Source organism: Chelonoidis abingdonii, unplaced genomic scaffold (genome assembly GCF_003597395.2).
Source record: "Chelonoidis abingdonii isolate Lonesome George unplaced genomic scaffold, CheloAbing_2.0 scaffold1049, whole genome shotgun sequence".
In the NCBI taxonomy this organism is placed as follows: domain Eukaryota; kingdom Metazoa; phylum Chordata; order Testudines; family Testudinidae; genus Chelonoidis; species Chelonoidis abingdonii.
Genome location: NW_027425310.1, coordinates 4,848 through 11,358, shown reverse-complemented (window position 1 = coordinate 11,358; position 6,511 = coordinate 4,848). Strand labels below are relative to the sequence as shown.

General features: G+C 62.8%; 1 pseudogene; it reads right to left on the bottom strand.

Moving 5' to 3' along the window:
* Positions 1-343: 343 nt before the first annotated feature.
* Positions 344-6,511, bottom strand: part of LOC116835862 (von Willebrand factor A domain-containing protein 5A-like) — a 10,749-nt pseudogene continuing 4,581 nt past the window's right edge.

The window sequence follows — 6,511 nt, the reverse complement described above, 5'->3', positions numbered from 1 at the left end:
TGGGCTACTCCCTGTCTCATCCTGACAGCACCCCTGCTCCCCCCATGCCCTGGGGGTGTGAGGATTGGGGTTGCCGTCCCCCGGGAACAGAAAGGGGCAGCACAGCCCCATGGGAGTCAAGGAGAGGGGCAAAGAGACATTACCCCATAAGCTAAATGCCCCCCATGCTTCTGGGTTCCCCCCACCCTTACACTGGGATCCTCCCGTGCTGGGATCCCTCCCGGAATTCCCCTCCTTCCTGGTGCCAGGTTCCCCCCATCCCTCCTGCCGGTGCCTTCCCCCTCCCCGCCTCCCCCGAGTTCCCCCCACATGCTGGGTCCCCCCCGGCGCCAGGAGCCCCGACCCCTTCGGGGGTTACCTGCCAGTGGGACATCCCGTCTCACCAGCGGCCCCTGCACCGGCTGCCCCCGCTCCGTGTCCACTCCCACGTAGGCCGTGAGGGAGTAGATGACCCCTGAGCTCAGACTGGCCTCCAGTGCCCGGTACTGGGCCACCTCTGACCCGGCACCCACGGCCCCCGCCAGCTCCAGCAGCAGCGATTTGGCTGCCAGCCGGTGAACAGGCAGCCTGTGCCGGGGAGAGAGAGTCATGGGATCAGCCCTGGATGCCTGGGTTCCAGCTGCTGTGGGGAGGGGAGCAGGGTCTAGTGGGATGAGGGGCAGGGAGCAGGTGCCAGGACTCTTGGGTTTTATCCTGGTGCCGGGAAGGGAGTGGGGTCTAGTGGTCACAGCAAGGGGGCTGGGAACCATGGGGGCAGGTCCCATCCCATCTCTGTTCCGCTGGGGTAGGGATGTGGTGGGGGGCAGGACCCAGCTGCCNTAAGAATTCCCCCTCCTGCAGCGACACAAAGGTTTTTCGCCCAAGAATTTCCTTCGTTTTCTATGTAGTTTTTAAATACTTGCACAGCTCCGTGACCTTCAGGGCACATCTGTCTCTAACCTGATGAAGCGTCACCCTGGCGTTTGCCCACTCCCAGAGTCCTGACTCCCAGTCCATGCCCCCCTCATCTTTCAGGGTGCCAGGGGCCCCTGATTGTAGGACTGTCTGGCCTTGTGTTGCTCCTCCCACCCTGCACGGAGCCAGGGGAGGCACTTTTGAGGGAGGAGATGGCCGGTGCTGCATTTCGAGAGCTGCAGACACTTGTGGCAGTGGTCCTCACGTGCCGTGTGCAAGTCATGGGACAGGCGCCCGAAGACACTGCGGTAGTTTGGTTCGTATAGGCTCACCTTGCTCGCCGGTCGCTCGTAGATACGGTCTATTGAGACTTCCCTTATTGAGACACAGTCGATCATTTCCATATATTCCTTGATGAAATCTAAATTTAGGGAGCAGATGGACAGAGAGACACACAGACGGACACACAAATAGACACAGAGAAGCAAAGGGAGGGAAGAGAAATCCACCCCTCGCCTCCAGGTACTTAGAGACAACGCACCGCTGGGACCCTAGGACCCCTTCCCCATACCCCCCATTTCCTTTCCCCCAGCTGGGACCCCCACACATCCAGCCCCATCCTCCTCTCCCTGCACCTCGATCATAGCCAGGATCTCCCCAACTCCTGTCCCCTCCCCCTGGCTGTGACCGCCAGATCCAGTCCACACAGGCCCATTCTTCTCTCCTCATTCTTCAGCCGGGACCTCTTCTCCAGCCCCAGAGGATGCAGGGGTGGGTGCTGCACCCCATGGATGAGGGCAGGATGCTGGGGAGCAAAAGGCCCCCGCTAGGCAGGTCTGCTCATGACAGTGATGCACCTGCCCCTCCTGTCCCTGCAACTGTCTGGGTCGGTCGGTCGGATTGGATCTGTTTCTCTCTCTGGGTCCCTCCATCCTGTCCCTCTCTGGGTCCGTCTGTCTGATTCTCGGTCTCTGTCCCTGCCTGACTCTGGGTCTCTGCCTACCTGTCTGTCTCTGTCCGTCTGTCTGGGGGGAAGCACAGGTCTCACTCTCCCGGCAGGGGTGTGGGGGGTAAGCCCTGTGGGCTACTCTCTGTCTCATCCTGCCAGCACCCCTGCTCTCCCCATGCCCTGGGGGTGTGAGGATTGGGGTCGCCATCGCCCAGGAACAGAGAGGGGCAGCACAGCCCGATGGGAGTCAGGGGGGGCAGGGAGAGGGGCAAAGGGACATTATCCCATAAGCAAAATGCCCCCCATGCTTCTGGGATCTCCCCCGCCCTTACACTGGGATCCTCCCGTGCTGGGATCCCTCCCGGAATTCCCCTCCTTCCTGGTGCCAGGTTCCCCCCATCCCTCTCGCCGGTGCCTTCTCCCTCCTCACCCCCGAGTTCCCCCCACATGCTGGGTCCCCCCTGGCTCCAGGAGCCCCGACCCCGTTGGGGGTTACCTGCCAGTGGGACGTCCTGTATCACCAGTGGCCCCTGCACTGGCTGCCCCTGCTCTGTGTCCACCCCCACGTAGGTCGTGAGGGAGCAGATGACCCCTGAGCTCAGACTGGCCTCCCGTGCCTGGTGCTGGGCCACCTCTGACTCAGCACCCACGGCCCCCTCCAGCTCCAGCGACTTGGCTGTCAGCTGGTGAACAGGCAGCCTGTGCCGGGGAGAGAGAGTCATGGGATCAGCCCTGGACACCTGGATTCCAGCTGCTGTGGGGAGGGGAGCAGGGTCTAGTGGGATGAAGACGGGGGGAGCGGGTGCCAGGACTCCTGCGTTTTATCCTGGTGCTGGGAAGGGAGTTGGGTCTAGTGGTCACAGAAGGGGGGGCTGGGAGCCACAGAGGCAGGTCCCATCCCATCCCTGTTCCGCTGGGGTAGGGATGTTGGGGGGCAGGACCCAGCTGCCTGGGTGGGGAGATGGAGCACTGCTGGTCACTGTCTCCATCCTGTGGCGCAGCGGAACTGCAGCGTCTCCTTGTAGTGGGTCCTGGATGCCATACTGCAAGGTGACACCCCCATAGAGTGTCCTGGGGCTGCGGGCAAAGAAAGTGGGTCAGAGGTGAATGAGACGGGGAGAAGATGCCCTGGGACCCCCTAGACCCAGCTTACAGAACAAAGAGGCAAATATGCCAATTAACACCAGTTAGGAAGCTGGCCTAGTCATCCAATGCTGCTATTACGGCCCAGAGTTAACAATTCCCATTGAGCTCAATGGGGCTGGGGTAGCAACAGAACTTCCACCCAGTGGCCATCATTAGAGGTCAGAGTACCAATCCCCACTGAGGTCTCATCATACATACATACTGTGATAGAAACTATGTCGCTCAGGGCATAAAAATCCAACCCCTGAGCAACATAGTTACACCAACCTTAGCCCTCCGTAGACAGCGACTATGTCAGCGGAGAAGCTTCTCCGTCGGCTTAAAGTGTCCTTCACCAGATGTGCTACAGTAGGCAGCTGTGCCGATGTCAATTTGCATGCAGACTGCCCATGAGAATCAATCTGCAGCTTGGCTAGTACAGAGCCTCCAGCCAATGGCCATCATTAGGGGTCAGCGTTATCAACCCAGGAGGGACTGTGGGGCCCTGGCTCAGTCACTGACCCCTAGCCCTGAGGGGTCCCAGGCAGGGGTCTCACTCTCTCACCTGGGGCTGTCCACAGGCTAGGCGTAGACGAAGCACCGCTTCCAGCGAAGATCACCTCGGGACCCCGGTGCAGCAGCTGTGCCTGCATCCCAGGGGGCAGATCCCAGCTCAGCGAGACCCCGGTCCACCGCCGAGGGGAGTGGGGTCTAGTGGGCTAGAGTAGGGAGCTGGGAGCCAGGACTTCTGGGTTCTATCCCTGCTGCAGGAAGGGAGTGGGGGCTGGTGGTTACAGCAAGGGAGCTGGGAGCCCAGATTCCTGGGTCTCACCTGGGCTGCATGCGGTCCTGGCCGGTGATGAACTCGGCGCTGCCCCCTGCAGCCCGGGCAATGCCTTTGATCAGAGGTGTGGAAACCCCGTCCCCGATGCTGAAGAGAAGCACCTACGGAGGGATAGAGTTCGGGGTGTGTGGGTGGGGGCAGAGATAGGAGGTCCAACCAGTGCTGGAAGAGGGGATAGGACAGTTGAGAAGAGGGCCAGTAAGGCTGGCTGGGCTGGGGGGGGCTCCCATGCTGGCAGGGCTGGGGGGCAGAGTGAGGTGAAGGGTTGGGCAGATGCTGGGGACTATGGTGAGGGGGTCCACATGATGGCAATGCTAATGGGGGCAGGGCTCGGAGGGGAAGAACCTCCATTACCTGTGGGTCCCCCGGTGACGCCACACCTCTGTGATGACATCCTGGGTGTTCTCTACCTCCCCATCCGTAAACACGAACAGCTGTGGGGGAGAGATGCTGTCAGAGCCAGGGACCACAGACCCCCAGAGACACCCCCTCCCCACTGGGAATGGGAGCAGCTCACCAGAGAGCCTGACCCTCCCAGAGACCCCCGGGCTCATCCCTCCCCTCCCAGAGATCTCCCCTGAGGGGCTGACAGATGGGGACTGTTGACCTTCTCGCCTATCTCTGTGACCCCCAACCCCTAGGCATGACCCCAACCCCCACCCATCACCTGTTCGCCCGCCCCTGGAGACAAGAACACACTGATGGCTGTGGGCACCTTCCGGAAGATTCCTCCTGACCCCCCCATGGGCTGCAGGGCACCCCCAGAGCTGGGTGCAGCACAAAGCGCTGCCCCTCCAAGCTCTATACAGAGGTTCCCACCTCCGCCTGCCCTCCCCGTGGGTTGCGACCTGACACGACCTGCTCACACCCCCAGGGGCGCTGGCACTGACCCCTCCCCCCTCATCTGGCCCAGAGTCCCAGTCCCACTCCGAGCAACCCCATGGCCCCTGTCGACTGCCCCCCAGAACCCCCAGCTCCTCTCCGATCACCTCTCCCAGGGTCTCCCTCTTCGAAGTTCAGGAACAGCCTCTGAGGCTAGCGGGATGGGGGGGACGGGCAAGGAGGGGCCTGCGATGGCGTATGGCCCATGTGACAGCTGGGAGCAAACACCCCATGGGCAGGGATGGTGCACTGGGGGTTGGGGTGGGGCTCAGTTACTGCAGATAATCCTTCCCAGGGGGCTGGCTGGGGGCGGGGGTCCTTTCTGTCTTGAAAGTCTATGAGTTTGTCCCCCCGCCCAGGCCTGTATACTTCTCTGAGACCCCCAACATCACCCCACGGCCCCACAACCACTCTCCGAGTCTGCCCCAGGACGCTCCTACAGCTGGCCCCAGTGCCCCTGGTACCTGGTGTGGGTGCCCGTCCCGGCAGGGGCTGCGGTAAATGGCTCGTAGTGGCTCCAAGATTTTGGTGCCCCACAGGTTAGCCTGGAGCAGCTGGATGCGCTGCAGGGACTCGGCCATGGTCTGCTGGGTATACTCCATGCTCTGCCTGCAGGAGGCACTGACAGGTCTGGGGCTGGGCCAGCCGGAGCCAGGGACACCCTGCCCCCAGCCAGCCCTGCCCCCTAACCCAGACACCTCCTGCTGCCAGCCAGCCCTGCCCCCTAACCCAGACACCTCCTGCCCCCAGCCAGCCCTGCCCCCTAACCTCCAGCAAACCCGTCCCCTAACCAGCCCTGCCCCCAGCCCACCGAAGCCCCCTGCCCCTAACCAGCCTTGCCCCCTAACCCACAGACACCCTCTGTCCCCTAACCAGCCCTGCCCCCTAAACCAGCCAGCCTCCTCCCTACCCTGCCCCTCGGACTCACGGGTAGAAGGACTTGAACTCAGACCCAAAGTCACAGATGTTGAAATAACAGCCCAGGGGCAAACTCTTCAACAGCGGGATCAGGGTCTCCTGGGGACAGACAGACGGATGGATGGAGAGTCAGCCCTACGGGCCCAGCCAGCCTGGGCAGCTCCCCCCAGCGCGGTCCCACCTAGCGCAGCCTCCCTTCTGGCCGTACCTTGGCGCTGTTGATGCGTTGGCGGAAAGGGTCTCTGCTGTCCATGGGGCACGCCATGCTGCCGGAGCGGTCCAGCAGGAGGATGAACTCCCCGGCGCGGCTCTGGGCTGGCACCACCTCGGGCACGCTGGGCAGCAGGGTCACCATCACTGCCGGGTCGCCCATCAGGGAGCCTGCAGTGAGATGGGGGCCAGCCCCCAAATGGGGTGGGCATGGAGTCGAGCCCACGTGAGCCACCCCGTCGCACCCGCATCTGCCCCCCGCATCTGCCCCCAGAGACCCACCCCCACTGTTCTGTCCCTCCCCCCACCTCTCTCGTCTTAGATCCCCCCCCACCCCCAATACCCAGGCTCCTAGTGCCTGCTCTCCCATCCCCAGTTCTCCCTTGTGCCCCTCAAACCTGCAGTGCCCCTCAGTGCCTGCCTGCTCCCAGACACCCCGCCCTGCCAATGCCAGCTCCCCCATGGCCCCCCATCCTGTCCCCCGTCCTCCACACACACCCCATCCCCAGCTCCCCCATGGCCCCCCTCTCCTGTCCCCCACCCTCCACACACACCCCATCTCCAGTTCCCCTATGGCCCCCCTCTCCTGTCCCCCTGTCCTCGCACACACCCCCATCCCCAGCTCCCCATGGGCCTCACCACTCCTGTTCCTCCACCCCTCACGCTGCTGGATGTGCGCTAACCACAGC